The 16,528-nt window shown below is 42.1% G+C and overlaps 1 protein-coding gene across 2 annotated transcripts in view; it reads right to left on the bottom strand.

Moving 5' to 3' along the window:
• Window positions 1–130, bottom strand: part of kmt2ca (lysine (K)-specific methyltransferase 2Ca) — a 487,395-nt gene extending 487,265 nt beyond the window's left edge. For both annotated transcript variants that reach the window (XM_072254064.1, XM_072254065.1), the window contains exon 1: window positions 11–130. The gene's annotated coding sequence lies outside the window, so the exon portion shown is untranslated. The remainder of the gene's footprint in view (window positions 1–10) is intronic.
• Between the last annotated feature and the right edge of the window lie 16,398 nt (window positions 131–16,528).

Raw genomic sequence — 16,528 nt, 5'->3', positions numbered from 1 at the left:
ATACACCCACCCTTTGCAAACCAACTGGCTCCAAGGGAGGCCCTGTCAGCACCGTGGGCCCCGGCCCATTTATTTTTTTTTAAATATTCCTCTTTTCTAGCTGGAAGAGCAACTGCGATGACCCCGTGGAGTGATATCAACACAAGTGAGGAGACCTTCTAACCAACCATTAGCTAACAAGTTGGTGGTAAGCTCCGGCCTGGAGATCCTTCAGTCGGTGGATTTGGAGTCTCTCTTGCTTTTTCTCCCTCTCTCTCTCTCCCCCTAGCTCTGCGCTATATCGCCATCCGTGCGAAGTATTCGGGTGGATTGGCCGATAGGGCACAGGTGCTGCAGAAGGAAAATTACTGATGAAACTTTTGTTTGCAAGTGCTGCGAATTATGTGTCCATCACAAAAATTCAAAGTGAAAGAAACTATTCATTCTCATTCATTTTCTCTCTCTCTCTCTCTCTCTCTCTCTTTTTCTTTCTTTTTTCCTTCCCTCCCTCGTCTTCAAATAGGCTTGGAAAAGTGTTGCAAATGCAGAGAGGTTGCTATGACGGCGTGTCGGAGAGAAGAAATCAGCTAAATTTCAAAAATCATGACTTTATTTTTAAAAAAGATTGCTTTTTAGAATATTTTTAAAATCATGAGCAGTATGTGAGAAGACCATGGTGCAATTAGCAAAAAAAATAAGAACAGTAAAAAGAAAAAAAAGTCAGAAAATGTAATAAAAACTATTCTATTGAGGGTATGATTTTAATTGACTCCTAGCTGTGAAGTTGTCTCCTGTTATAAACCTCTCCTATTTTACTTACTCCTTGCCGCCTATTTGCCATCGTTTTTGGTGAATTTCCTTATGCAACTCAGCACTAAGTTATTTGTTAACCCTTCTGCGAAGTGCTTTGAAACATCCGTCTATATTGAAGATACAGAGATTCAGTCCCACTGCCCAACAATTGTGTTGGTCAGAAATCTGATTGCACAAAACGTGATATTCGGCCTTTTCATTTCGGCTCCTTTGTCAATGTGGAGGAGAGTGGCCATCCATACTGATGATAGATATCATTGCCATTCAAAGGATTTGAACATTTAAGAGCGATTTAGATAGGTACATGGATGGGAGGGGTATAGAGGGCTATGTTCCAGGTGCAGTTCGATAGGGCTAGGCAGAAAAATAGTTCAGTGACTTAGACTACATGGGCGCTGTAGTGTTCTATGACTCTGTCAAACAAGGCTGAACACTGCAGACCATTTACAGTGCACAGGGTGGCCTAATCTCTTCTGTGTCCCCCTAACTCCAGTCCAAATTCTTCACACTTTTTCCAGATTCCCCTTTTGTATTTCTTGGTTTCCACGTAGTCCCCTCCTCTCTTCACTGTTGACAACACCCATTCTGATCCATTTCCCCATATCACCTCTCCAGCTGACATTCTTCAAACCTTTCAACATCTGCCATCGCCCCCAACCAGCAACTATTCCCAATGTTCTTTCCTCCTCCTGCCCCATCATCTTCCTTATTGTTAACCACTGATTGCTTTCCCCCAGCCCTTCCTGTTTTCTGTCCTCTTTCCCCATCCATGGTCTTCTTCCTTCACTCTTATTTATCCTCCTCCCTGTCCCAATTCACTGTCCAGCCGACTTCCTCAGTGACCAGTTTCACAAGTTCATAGATAAAAGACTTTGGGTGCAATTCTGTGCCATGCAATCTTGTTGTCTTGAACAATGACAATAAAGTTCTATTCTATAATGCCCTTCAGATCGCCTTTAAATTTCTCCCTGTTGCCTTAAACCTCTGCCCTTTAATTCTAGACTCCCCTGCCATAAGATGACGTCTCTGACCATCTATCCAATCTATGCCCTATAATTATCTAAGCTTCTGTAAATTCACCCCTTAGCAGCTTTATGTGCAAGTGAGAATAAACCCAATCTTTACATTGTCTCCTTATGACTACAGCCCTACATTCCATGCAGCGTCCTGATGAATCTCTTTTGCACACTTTTTGTTGTTCCTGCACCCTTCCTGTATTGTGCTGACGACAGCCGTTCACTGTGCACTAAGTGTGATTTAAGCATTGTTTTGTACAGCTGCAATATCAAAGTTCAAAGTAAAATTCATTATCAGAGCCAGAGCACATTAATGTCACCACATACAACCCTGAGATTCTTTATCTGCAGGCATACTTAGCAAATCGATAGAATAGTAACTGTAAACAGGATCTGTAAACTGTAAACATCAGGAACTGTAAACTATAAGCAAACTGTGCAAATGTAGCCAATAAATAAATAGCAATAAATAACGACCATGAAATAACAAGATAAAAGAGTCCTTAAATAAGTGTAGTTTTCCCCTCTTGTTCAAGAGCCTGATGACTGAGGGGTAGAAACTGTTCTTGAACCTGGTGGTGCAAGTCCTAGGACATTTGTACCTTCGACCTGATGGCAGCAGCGAGAAAAGAGCATGGCCTGGGTGGTAAGGTTCTTTGATGATGGATGCTGCTTTTCTACAGCAACATTTCATATAGTTATGTTCAGTGGTTGAGAGGATTTTATCCATGATGTTCTGAGCCAAGTCCACCTACCTTTTCTAGGACTTTCCGCTCACTGTGGATGTAAGTGCCGCTGGGCGATAATCATTTAGACAGGTTACCACGCTCTTCTTGGGCACCAGTACAGTTGAAGCCTGCTTGAAGTAGGTGGGTACCACATACTGCCAGAGCAAGAGGTTGAAGATATCTATAAATACACAAGCCAGTTGGTCAGCACAGGTCTTCAGTACTCAGCCAGGTACTCTATCCAGACTGGATGATTTCCTTGGATTCACTCTCTCGAAGGCAGCCCACACATCATCTTCAGATACTGAGACCAAAGTGTCATTGGGAGACATTCTGGTGGTCAAAGTGAGCATAGAAGACATTGAGCTCATCTGGAAGCAGCGCTCTGCTGTCCCCTATGTCACAAGATTTAACTTTGTAGGAAGTTAAGGCACTCAAACCCTGCCACAGCTGTTGAGCATCCTTCATTGATTCCAGTCTAGTCTGGAATCTCCACTTTGCCTGAGAGATGGCTTTCTAGAGATCTTTCCTGCACCTCTTGTAGCATTCTTGATCTCCAGACTCGAACGGCTCTGATCTGGCTCTCAGCAGATTTTGCATTTCATTGTTCATCCAGAGCTTCTGATTGGGGAAAACCCTGAATGATTTTGTGGGGACACACTCATCTACAGATATTTTAATAAAGTCTGTAACGACCCTGGTGTATGACATCCCAATTCTTATTTTCAATGTGTAGATCCACGAAGGCAAGCATACAAAATGGTGTTTTCACTACCCTATCCATCTGCTTCGTCATTTTCTGAGAGCTAGGGTCTTAAACTCCAAGGTCTCAGTATACATCAATGTTCCCAAGGTCTCTACCATTTACTCTTTATGTGTTACTAGAATTTGTCCTCCCAAAGTGTATCAGCTCACAATTGTCTGGATTAAATTTCATCTCCATCTGCTTCACCCAATTTTCTAGCTGAGCAATGTCCCATTGTATCCTTTGACAACCTTCTTTGTTATCTACAAACTCCACCAAGTTTCATGTAGTCTGCAAACTTACTAATCATATCACCTATGTTCTTATCCAAGTCATTTAAATATATTATGAACAACAAAAGGACCCAGCGATAGTGAGATAGGACACCTGGCTGTGTGGTGCTACAAGAATCACCTCTCTTATAACGCAGGTAAAATTAAAGAGCTGATTGTTGACTTCAGTAAGAGGAAAGAAGATAAACAGACATGTACCCACCTACATTGGTTATAGAGAGAGTCAGCAGCTTTGATTTCATGGGAGTTAAGACCATAAGACAGAAGAGCAAATTAGGCCATTTGGCCCATTGAACCTGCTCTGCTATTCCATTATGGCTGATTCATTACTTCTCTCAACCTCATTCTCCTGCCTTCTCTCCGTTACATTTGATACCCTTACTAACAAAGAACCTATCAACCTCCCCTTTAAATATACCCTAGCCATCAACCTCCCCTTTAAATATACCCTAGCCATCTGTAGCAATGAATTCTACAGATTCACCTCCCTCTGGCTAAAGAAATTCCTCCTCATTTCTGTTCTGAGGCTGTGTCCTCTGATCCTTGACTCCCCCACTACAGGAAACATTCTGTCCACATCTGTTCAGTATTCGATAGATTTAATGAGATTCCTCCCCCACCCTCATTTCTCTAAACTCCAGTGAGTACAGGCCCAGAGGCAACAAATGCTCCTCATATGTTAAACATGTCATTCCCAGAATCATTCTCATGAACCTCCACTTTTCCTCTCCAATGCCAGCACATCTTTTCTTAGATAAGAGGCCAAAAGTGTGGTCCGACCAATGCCTTTTAAAGCCTTAGCGTCACATCCTTGCTTTTATATTCTAGTCCTCTCAAAATAAATGCTGACATTGCATTTGCCTTCCTTACCATCGACTCAACCTACGAGTTATCCTTTAAGGGATCCTGTATGAAGAACTCCAAGTCCCTTTGCACCTCTGATTTCTGAACTTTCTCCCCATTTAGAAAATAGTATACGCCTTTTTCTTCTACGAAAGTGCATTATCAAACAATTCCCAACACTATATTCCAACTGCCAGATAACTGCTTCTTCAATACTATGTCCCACTCCACCTATCATCTGCAAACTTGGCCACAAAGCCGTTAATTCCATCATCTAAATCATTGACATATTGTATAATGTGAAAAGCAGTGGTCCCAAAACAGACCCTTGTGGTTACCGGCAGCCAATCAGAAAGGACCCTTTTTATTCCCTTTCTTTACCTCCTACCAGTCAGCCAATCTTCTATCCATGCTAGTATCTTTCTAGTAATTCATAGGCTCTTATCTTGTTAAGCAGCCTCATCTGCAGCACCTGTCAAAGGCTTTCTGAAAATCCGAGTAAATGACATTCACTGACTCTCCTTTGTCTACCCTGTCTGTTATTTCCTCAAAGAATTCCAACAGATTTGTCAGGCAAGATTTCTTGATAAGGAAATCATGTTGACCTTAGTCTATCTTATCGTGCACCTACAAGTACCTGGGAACCTCATCCTTAAAAATAACTTCTAGCGCCTTTCCAACCCACTGAAATCAAACTAACTAGACTATGATTTCCTGTCATTTGCCAACCTCCCTTCTTAGAGAGTGGAATGACATTTGTAATTTTTCAGTTCTTTGCAACCATTCCAGAACCTAGTGATTCTTGAAAGGTCACTACTAATGCCTCCACAATTTATCAGCTACTTCTTTCAGAATGTTGGGGTGTGGTCCATCTGATCCAGGTGACTTATCTTCCTTCAGACTTTTCAGCTACCTAAGCACTTTCACTTCAGTAATAGCAACTTCACTGACCTCTGCCCCCTAACACTCTTGAATTTCTGGCATACTGCCGGTGTCTTCCACAGTGAAAACTGATGCAAAATACTTATTAAATTCATCCACAATTTCTTTGCCCCCTATTATTACCTCTCCAGTGTCATATTCCAGTGGTCTGATAGCCACAGTTAATGTAGTGGTTGACCTGTCCTGGGCCCAGCATAAGGAAGGTGCGCCAAAGTCTTTACTTTCTTAGGATGTTTACTCTGTGACCAACCACTCTAAAAAACGTCAACAGGTGTACTGTTGAAAGAATCCTGGTGTTGGCATCATGGTCTGGTATGGTAATGTACAAGAATGTAAAAAGCTGCAGAGAGTAGTTGATTGAGACCAATTACATCACAGGAACTTGCCTCCCCACCTTAAGTGATTTCTGTAGGAGGTACTGCCTCAACATTGAGCTATAGAAAAATACAGAACAGATGAAGGTCCAACAAGTATATGCCAACCACAGCTTGTTCCAATTTCCTGTGTTTGCTCCATATCCTTCTAAGCCTCGACCCTCCATATGTCTATCCAAGTACTTACTAAGTGATGCTCTTGCACCTGCCTCAACCACTTCCTCTAGCATCTCGTTCCATACACTCACCAGTCTCTGCGTGAAGAGTTGCTCCTCGGGTGCCTTTAAAATCCATCTGTCATTAAAGATCCCGCCATTCAGGCCATGCCATCTTCTTGCAGTTACCATTGGCTAAGAGGTGCAAAACTCTGAAGTTCCACACCAACACGTTCAAGAACAGCTACTTCCCTTTAAACATTCGGTACTTGAACCAACCAGCACTATAATTCAGCAACACTGACTACTTTGCATTAAAATGCACTGTTTTTGTTTGTGCTCTTTCTTTTGTGTAAAATTGTGCATAATTTATGTTTAATTTAAGTTTTTTTGTGAATACCACGTGTATAATATTGCAAGTTTTTCATTGCACCTGTGCATACATGTACTTGTGCATATGAAAATAAACTCTACTTGGAAATTTAACACTGATCTTTGTGGTACACCACTTGTTACAAATTTCTTATCAGAAAAGCACCCATCCACAGCTCCCTCAAAGTTCAAAGTAAATTTATTATCAAAATACTTATGTCACCATACACAATCCTCATATTCATTTTCTTGAGGGCATACTCAATCAATCTATGGGATAATTGGGATATGGGATAATGGCAGGATACTTGGTAGTGTGGAGGAGCAGAGGGATCTGGGGGTACATGTTCACAGATCCCTGAAAGTTGCCTCACAGGTGGATAGGGTAGTTAAGAAAGCTTATGGGGTGTTAGCTTTCATAAGTCAAGGGATAGAGTTTAAGAATCGCGATGTAATGGTGCAGCTCTATAAAACTCTGGTTAGGCCACACTTAGAGTACTGTGTCCAGTTCTGGTCGCCTCACTATAGGAAGGATGTGGAAGCATTGGAAAGGGTACAGAGGAGATTTACCAGGATGCTGCCTGGTTTAGGAGGTATGCATTATGATCGGAGATTAAGGGAGCTAGGGCTTTACTCTTTGGAGAGAAGGAGGATGAGAGGAGACATGATAGAGGTGTACAAGATAATAAGAGGAATAGATAGAGTGGATAGCCAGCGCCTCTTCCCCAGGGCACCACTGCTCAATACAAGAGGACATGGCTTTAAGGTAAGGGGTGGGAAGTTCAAGGGGGATATTAGAGGAAGGTTTTTTACTCAGAGAGTGGTTGGTGCTTGGAATGCACTGCCTGAGTCAGTGGTGGAGGCAGATACACTCGTGAAGTTTAAGAGACTACTAGACAGGTATATGGAGGAATCTAAGGTGGGGTGTTATATGGGAGGTAGGGTTTGAGGGTCGGTACAACATTGTGGGCCGAAGGGCCTGTACTGTGCTGTACTATTCTATGTTCTATAATAATGATAACAGAATCAATGAAAGACTGCACCAACTTCAGTGTTCAACCAATGTGCAAAACACAATAAAATGTGCAAATATAGAAAAGAAAGAAATAACAACAATAAGTAAATAGGCAATAAACATCCAGACCACAAGGTGAAGAGTCCTTGAAAGACAGTCCATAGGTTGTGGGAATCTTTCAATGATGGGGCAAGTGAACTTGAGTAAAGTTATCTTTTTTGGTTCAAGAGCCTGGTGGTTGAGAGGTAGTAACTGTTCCTGTACCTGGTGCTCCTGCACCTTCCTCCTGATGGCAGCAGCAAGAAAAGAGCATGGCCTGGGTGGTGCGGGTCCCTGATAATGGATGCTACTTTCTTGCGACACTGTTTCATGTAGATGTGCTTAATGGTGGGGAGGCCTTTGCCCTTGATGGACTGGTCTGTATCCACTAGTTTTTGTAGAATTTTCTGTTCAAGGGTATTGGTGTTTCCATATCAGTCTGTGATGCAACCAGTCAATGCACATCTACAGTACACTACACATATATAAAAGATGGCCAAAGTTTTAGATGTCATGCCAAAACTCTGCAAATTCCTCAGTAGAAGCACTGCCGTGCTCTCTTCATAATTGTACTTACATGCTGGGCCCAGGCCAGGTCCTCCAAAATAATAACACCAAGGAATATAAAGTCGCTGACCCTTTCCACCTCAGATTGTCCTCTAATGAGGTCTGGCTCATGGATCTCTGGTTTCCTCCTCCTGATATCAATTATCAGCTCCTTGGTCTTGTTGATATTGAGTAAGAGGTTGTTGTTATGGCATCACTCAGCTAGATTTCCAATCTTCCTCCTATTTGCTGAATCGTTTCCACCATAGATTTAGCCTACGACAGTGGTGTTGTCAGCAAACTTGAATACGGCTTTGGAGCTGTGCTTAGCCACACAGCACCCTCTGCACCTATCATCAAGCTAATTTTAGATCCAGTTTGACAACATGCCTCAGATCTTTTGTCCCTTAATTTTCTGGACCAGCAGACCTTTGTCAAAAGTCCTTTCTAAGCCTACCACTGGCTTCATCAATTTTCTTAGTTACCTCCTCAAAAAAAAGTCAGTCAGACTTGTAAGACATGGTCGATGGGAATAGGCAATTTAAATGGTTTGGCAGGAACTAGATGGACCAAAGGGCCTGTTTCTGTGCTGTACTGTTCTATGACTCTATCTCCCTTGCACAAAATGCTGAATCAGCTTTATTATCGTTGACATACTGCAAGTCGTGAAAATTGTTGTTTTGTGGTAGCAGTATGCTGCAGACATTAAAGATTACCATAAGTTAAATAGTGCAAAAGAGGGACAGTTCATGAGTTTTTGTACTCCTGAGCAGTACCCAAGTAAGTGAACATGGTTGGCGTGAGTTTTGGATAGTCTCATACTTGGAGGGAGCAAGGCGAGAAGAATGGGAAAGCAGTGGAATGGGTGAGACTCAGAGTAATAATGACATTGATGAGGTGGTGTAGAAGAAGTGTATAACCTCTATGGTGAGCAGATATGAGAATGTGTCAAGGCCCCTTCGGATGCCAAATTTGTGAATACATTTATTTATCTATTTATCTGGAGATACAGAGTGGAACGCGCCCTTGCAGCCCAACGAGCCGCATGACCCAGCACCCACCTACTTAACCCTAGCCTAATCACAGGACAATTAACAATGACCAATTAACCTTTTAACCTTTGGAATGTGGGAGGAAACCAGAGCACCTGGAGGAAACCCATGCATTGATGGGAAGGAGGTACACAATGCCCTAAGCTGTAAAGGTGTCGCACTAACCGCTGTGTTACCGTGGCAATCAGTTTGGAGCCAGGGAGAAGGATTATTCTGAATTTTTGAATATTGTTTATATACGCTTATTGGCTATTTTATTAGGTACGCCTGTACACCTGCTCATTAGTGCAAGTATCAAATCAGCCAATCAGGTGACAGCAAGTCAATGCACACATTGACATAGTTAACCATGGACTTTTTACTCTCCTCCCATCCGGTAGGCGCTACAGGAGCCTCCGCTCCTGCACCAGCAGGCACAGGAAGAGCTTCTTCCCTGAGGTTGTGACCCTGCTGAACTTCACATCACAGTGCTAAGCAGTATTGCACCCATATTGTACTATCTCAGTAGTTTTATATTTGTGTGCTGTAGCACTTACTTTTTATTTGCAGTTATTTTGTAAATAACACTATTCTTTGCATTTCTGGTTAGATGCTAACTGCATTTCATTGGCTTTGTATCTGTACTCAGCACAATGACAATAAAGTTGAATCTAATCTAATCTAATCTAACTAGCATGCAGATATAGTCATGAGGTTCACTTGTTGTTCAGACAAAATATCAGAATGGAGAAGAAATGTGATCCAAGTGGCTTGGACCATAGAATTATCGCTGGTGCCAGATGGGGTGGTTTGATTATCTCAGAACCTGCTGATATCCCCTGGGATTTTCAGGCACAACAGTCTGTAGAGCAGGGTTCTCAATCTGGGTTCCATGCACCACTTGCTTAATGGTATTGGTCCATAGCATAAAAGGGTTGGGAGGTTGGGAGCCCCTGCTCTAGAGTTGACTGAGAATGGTGTGAAGGACAAAAAAAAACATCTAGTGAATGGCTTTTCTATGTGCAAAAACCACTTGTTAATGGGAGAGGTCAGAGGGGAATGGTCAGACTGGTTTGAGCTGACAGGAAGGCAACAGTAACTCAAATAACCATGTGTTACAACAGTGACGTTCAGGAGTACCTCTCTGAACACACAACACATCAAACCTTGAAGTAGGCAGGCTACTCCAGCAGAAAACCACAAACATAATTAACCTACTAACTACTAGTGGCCACTTTATTAAGGATCTCCTGTACCTAATAAAGTGGCAACTGAGTGTATAGAAAGCTGGATCACTGGCAAGAATCTGTGTTCAATAAATAGCATTTGTGGCTTTTCCTTTGCAATATTTATATGCAGAGCATCTAGCTCATCTAGCAATGGGTGACAGACAAGCAGCAAGATAAATTGGAGGCAGTCGTCAAGAAAGATGTTGGTTAGACAGAGCAGGATGTTGTCAGCATACTAACTTAACATGAAGTGGTCATAGTGTTATAAACTGTAGTGATTAGAGTTATGCTGGTTGGTTCAAGAACTGAAGGTTCCAAGGACAGTAGCTGTCATTGAACCTGGTGATGCGGGACTTCATGTAGATGAGAAACAGGAGTGGGTTAAGTAAGTTGTTAACATTTCAAGTGGGATAAGGACATCCAACTTTGCAATCGCTTTCTGCTATCCAGGATCTGTCACATGTCACGAGAGGACATGTCCTCTTCTCATTCCTGCCATCAAGAATGTGGTACAGATGCCTGAAGGTGTGCATTCAGTGTTTTAGGAACAACTTCTTCCCGTCTGCCAGCATACTTCTGAGTGGTTCATGAACCCATAAACACGACCTCATTCTTTCTCTTTTGCACTATTTATTTTATTTTTTATTGCAACTTAAAGTAATTTTCTTTATGCCTTGCAGTGTACTGCTGTCACTAAACAAATTTTGCGACATACAGTATGTATAATAGTACACCTGAGTCTGATTCTATAAGGAGTAGATATCAATGCAGTTACAAAGAGGGCACAAGAGCAGCTATATTTCATTAGGAGTTTGAGGACATTGGGTATGTCACCAAAGACACTCACAAATTTCTATAGGTGTACTGTGGAGAGCACTTGAACTGGCTGCATCACGTTCTGGTATTGGGTGGGGGTGGGGCACTGCTCATAGTTGAAATAAGCTGCAGAAAGTTGTAAGCTTTGTCAGCTTCATCATGGTCAGTAGCCTCCCCAGCATCCAGGGCATCTTCAAGGAACGATGCCTCCAAAAGGATGGCATCCATCACCCAGGACATGCCCTCTTCTCTTTGCTACCATCAGGGAGGAGGTACAGAAGCCTGAAGGCACACACTCAGTGATTCAGGAACAGCTTTTTCTCCTCTGCCATCCAATTTCTGAATGGACATTGAACCCATGAACACTACCTCATCACTTTTCCCCATCTTTTTGCACTACTTATCTCATTTAACTTTTTAAATATATATACCTTACAAAGCTTTAAGTTCCTCAGGGTCAATATCACAAATGACCTGACTTGGTCCAACCAAGCAGAGTCCACTGCCAAGAAGGCCCACCAGCGCCTTTACTTCCTGAGAAAGTTAAAGAAATGTGGCCTGTCCCCTAAAACCCTCACTAATTTTTATAGATGCACTGCAGAAAGCATTTTTCTACTGTGCATCACAACCTGATATGGAAGTTGCCCTGTCCAAGACCGGAAGAAGCTGCAGAAGGTCGTGAACACGGCGAAGCACATCACAAAAACCAATCTTCTGTCCTTGGACTCACTTTACACCGCACGCTGTCGGAGCAGTGCTGCCAGGATAATCAAGGACACGACCCACCCAGCCAACACACTTTTCATCCCTCTTCCCTCCGGGAGAAGGCTCAGGAGCTTGAAGACTTGTACGGCCAGATTTGGAAACAGCTTCTTTCCAACTGTGATAAGACGACTGAACACATCCTGACCCGGATCTGGGCCGTACCCTCCAAATATCCGGACCTGCCTCTCGGTTTTTTTGCACTACCTTACTTTCCCTTTTCTATTTTCTATTTATGATTTATAATTTAAATTTTTAATATTTCCTATCGATTTGTACTCCAGGGAGCAGGAAGTGCAGAATCAAATATGGCTGTGATGATTGTACGTTCTAGTATCAATTGTTTTGCGACAATGAAGTATACAGTATACTTACCGTAATTTGCAGTTTTTATTACTATATATTGCAATGTATTGCTGCCACATAACAATATATGCCAATGATATTAAACCCGATTTTGATTTCATCTGTTGTTACTTAGAGCAGCCAATATCAAGAAGACAAAGGCTCCAGCATCCACATACAAAACATCTAAAAGAACCAGAGAATAGGGAGTAGCAAGTGTAAATACCAACTTCAAAAAGGGAACAGGATTAATTCAACATGCTATACTAGATAGTTTAATGACTGTGACAAAAGTACCAAAGTCTTCATGTCTAGAGATGGGAGGATAAACTACTGATGATCTAGATCTTCTGAGGGATTCCAGACAGGCTATAAATGGAACTTGACATTCAAACTATGAATAGCACAGGTTGGCAAGTCAACTACAAGTCAAACCTGTTGGAAAAATGGTAGACATCTTAAAAGATATTTCTCCTCACTACCCGCCACCCCATTTTTATTCTGTCATCTTCCCCTTTCCAGTCCTGAAGAAGGGTTTCGGCCCAAAATCTTGACTGTTTATTCATTTCCATTGAAGCTGCCTGACCTGCTGGGTTCCTCCAGAATTTTGTGTATGTTGCTCTGGATTTCCAGCAGCTGCAGAACTTCTTGTGTTTAAAAGATAAATATTAACTCATCCTAGAGGGACAACCAGAAATATTACTCTTCTGGATTCCACAAGGAATATCTGGGAGTTAGCCAAAGTATTGTAGGCTGCCAACTTCTACAACGTTTCACTTACTGAAGAGTGGGGGGGGGGGCGGGGAGATCAACTTCCCATCTACAATTAATCTAAAAATCAGCAGGCAGCCTTTGGATCTGCATGATTGCAACGGCCTCATGTCTTTAAGAGAGTTTGGCTGAAATAGTTGAATTCTCTGGATAGGCATCTTGGAATTCCCAAAGCTAGTTTAATTAGCTGTCTTTATTTTCACTATGTTTTTCAACAACAGGCAACCTCTTCATCACAGGAACATTCCTCAAAACTTTTGAATTGTCTCCAATGCCGATATGTTCCTACTTAAACAAGGAGAGCAAAGTGTATCCAAAGGTCTATTCCTATACAGCTGTAAGCTTTCCTTAACTTCATAGTTCATCACCTAAGACAACGCATACAGTAAAAAAAAATTATTATGAGCATATAATTTGTGCAAGAGCTGGGAATAGAGGCCCCAAAATGGACTCTTATATATCAATTTTTTTGTTACGTGTTGCCTTTTAAGATAAGTAATCCTGTGCCATCTGATGCAGTTTGTAAGGGAAATTCTAACTGGCATTTCTTTCTAGCCAGAAACTATTAGGTTGCCACTTTATAGGAAGGACGTGGAGGCATTGGAAAGTGTTCAGGAGATGCTCTCCAGCATATTGCTTGGATTAGAAAGAATGAGCTATCAGGAAAGATTGGATAACATTGGATTGTTTCCCCATGGTGTATTGAGTGTGAGGGGGGTGATCTTATAGAAGTACAGAAAATTATGAGAGGTATTGACAGGTCTTTCTCTCAGGGTGGAAAATCATACACCAACTGCATAACTTTGAGATGAGAGGGGGACAAAGTTTAAAGGGGAGTTACAAGACAAACTTTTCTACACAGAGAATGTCTGGAAAGCATTAGCAGGGGAGATGGTGCAAATACAATAGAAATGTTTCTGAGGCATTTGCTGTAGACAGGTAGGGAATGGGGATTTCTTCGGAATAGCATTATGGGGTGAGGGGCCTGTTTTTGCGCTGTACTGTTCAATGTTCTATATTGCTCCAAACAAACCTGACAAGCATTCTAATTACAGTACTGTCCATTTTCTCCTGTGCTGCGTCCACCAGTTCAGGGCTAAGAGAGTCAGGCTGCATCTCTGGAAAGAAAAGTAGAACTAGCATTTCGATCCAAATGAACCCTTTATCTTTCAGGATTCCAGTTTTCTGTGTATCTCTGGTCTTTTTTCCTTGACACTTGGAGAATGTTTCAGTATCAAGCTTACCACCTATTCTGGCCAGATAATGTACTCAGTTTTATGTGAATGTAAATAGGGGCAGGAGTGTGCCATGTGGCTCCTCAAGCCCACACATCAATTCAATCAGATCTGATCTGCTTGTTCCTCATAACTCCTAAAATTTTTATCGTCAAAATGCAAACTATTTGCTCTCTGCTGTAAGAATACCTAAAACTCATAACCAACCCCCTGACTGAAGGAAATGCTACTCATCTCAGTTTTAAGTGGGCAACCGATGCCTCCTACTTTCAGATTCCTCTTACTGGGAAACATTTTTGTCATAACTATCCTATTAAGCTCATCAGAATCTTTTGTATTTTCTACTCCAACAAGCTCACCTCTCATTCTTCTAAACTCCAGTGCATCATCCTTTCAGGTTATCTGGAAAGACTTGCTTCTGTTCTAGTTCTGTGGGTTCTGATGTGATGGATGAGACCAATAGACCACCACAGGGGGGTTAGGAGATGGGATATGCAAGTGGATAGCTTGAACTCATGATTATGCTGGGCTTCCATGTGCTCCTAACCAATTGACTTCTTCTTAAAGCTGACCCAAGAGCTCCTTCTCCAAGAGTGGTCACAGGCCAGAGATTCCTGAGATATATGGATGGGAATGTTGCACTTTTCCAAGGGAGATACCTATGCTCAGCGGGAAGTGCTGCTGACCGAGTTACCTGGCTTCCATCTTTGACTTTGTTCTGCTTGTGAAAATATGTTTCCACCAGATCCTTCCATCTCCTCCCATGTCCCAAACAGTGCTGATAGGTGAACTGTCTACTTTAATTCACCTTAGTGTAGGTAACTGGTAGAAGAACCAAGGCGGGGGGGGGTTCATGGGCATGTGAAAGAACATAAGTTACATACAAAGAAGAGGGAAATTGTTCTCCTGGGTGCCATCTTCAAACTGGCGGGCTGAAACATCTCCTTTTGATTTGTAATAAGAAAGAAAGATCCTTGAATCTGTTACAAGAGGTGCTGCAAAGGCTGGAAATCCAGAGCGACACACACAAAATGCTGGAGGAACTCAGCAGGTCAGGCAGCATCTATGGAAAAGAGTAAACAGTCAACATTTCAAGCAGAGATCCTTCATCAGGACCCGAAATGACAACTGTTTATTCATTTCCATAGACACTGCTTGACCTACTGAGTTCCTCCAGCATTTTGTTCCTTGAATCTATTTCTCTCTGTCCCCAGGGCAATTTCTTGGCAAGACAGAACTCTGAATAGAATGGCTGTTTCAGAAGTCTGCTGGGAACAATATGGCCTGCTCCTCAGAGCCAACTGAGACTAATTAGGGCCTTATTGCTGCGAAAATAGAATATGAAGAGTAGAAGGGTACAGCACATGAACAAGCCCTTCAGCCCACTATGGTTGTGCAGATCGTGAAGTCTATTTAAACTGCTCCCTGCAGATAATTTGTATTTCTCTCTTCTATGAAGGCATGCTGATGTGCCTAACTGAATCTCACTTAAACATTGCCATTGTATCTGTTTCCCCAGGCAGCACATTCCAGGCATCTACCACTCTGTGTAAAAAAAACATGCCTCACATATCTCCTTTAAACTTTTCCCCATTTCATCTAAAGTCATGCCCTCTAGAATTTCCCATTTCCACCCTGGGAAAAAGACTCTGACAATCTACCCTATCAACACCTCTCATAATTTTATATACTTAAAAATGATCACCCCTCGGCCTCCAACACTTCAGAGAAAACAATCTAAGTTTGTCCAATGTCTCCTCATAGCTTTTACTCTCTAATCCAGGCAGCATCCTTGTGAACCAATTTTACATCCTCTCCAAAACCTTCAATTTTTTCCTGTAATACAGCGACCAGGACTACACACAATACTCCAAATGTGGTCTAACCAAAGTTTGATATAGCTGCAACATGACCTCCCAACTTTTATACTCAATGAATAAAGATAAATATGCTGTATGCCTTCTTTATCATCCTATCTACTTGTGTGGCCACTTTCAGGGAGCCGTGGACTTGCAAACCAACATTTCACAGTCTAAACAACAGGAATTTGCAGATGCTGGAAATTCAAGCAACACACAGATTTGGATCTCCCCCTCCCCCTCTCAAATCTCTTACTAACTCTTCCTTCAGTTAGTCCTGACGAAGGGTCTCGGCCCGAAACGTCGACTGTACCTCTTCCTCGAGATGCTGCCTGACCTGCTGCGTTCACCAGCAACTTTGATTTCACAGTCCATTAAGGCTTCAGAGGATCCCGACAATTATTGTATACAGTGGATTCCGGTTAATTGGTTCATTGGTTGATTGTGACATCCACTTATTTGTAACAACTCTGAAAGAACAAACTCTAATCAAGAAAAATTCCAAGATTCCCTTCATTTATGCCAATAGTTGGGGCAGGAGACTGTTGTCAAAGTTGGGAGGGAAAGGTTTAAACTGACCCGAGAGGGCAGTGGGTGGAAAGACATTTTCAATCTCTCTT

Source organism: Mobula birostris, chromosome 3 (assembly GCF_030028105.1).
Source record: "Mobula birostris isolate sMobBir1 chromosome 3, sMobBir1.hap1, whole genome shotgun sequence".
Lineage (NCBI taxonomy): Eukaryota > Metazoa > Chordata > Chondrichthyes > Myliobatiformes > Myliobatidae > Mobula > Mobula birostris.
Note: the sequence above shows the minus strand (reverse complement) of the source record. Positions and strands in the feature narration are given on the sequence as shown.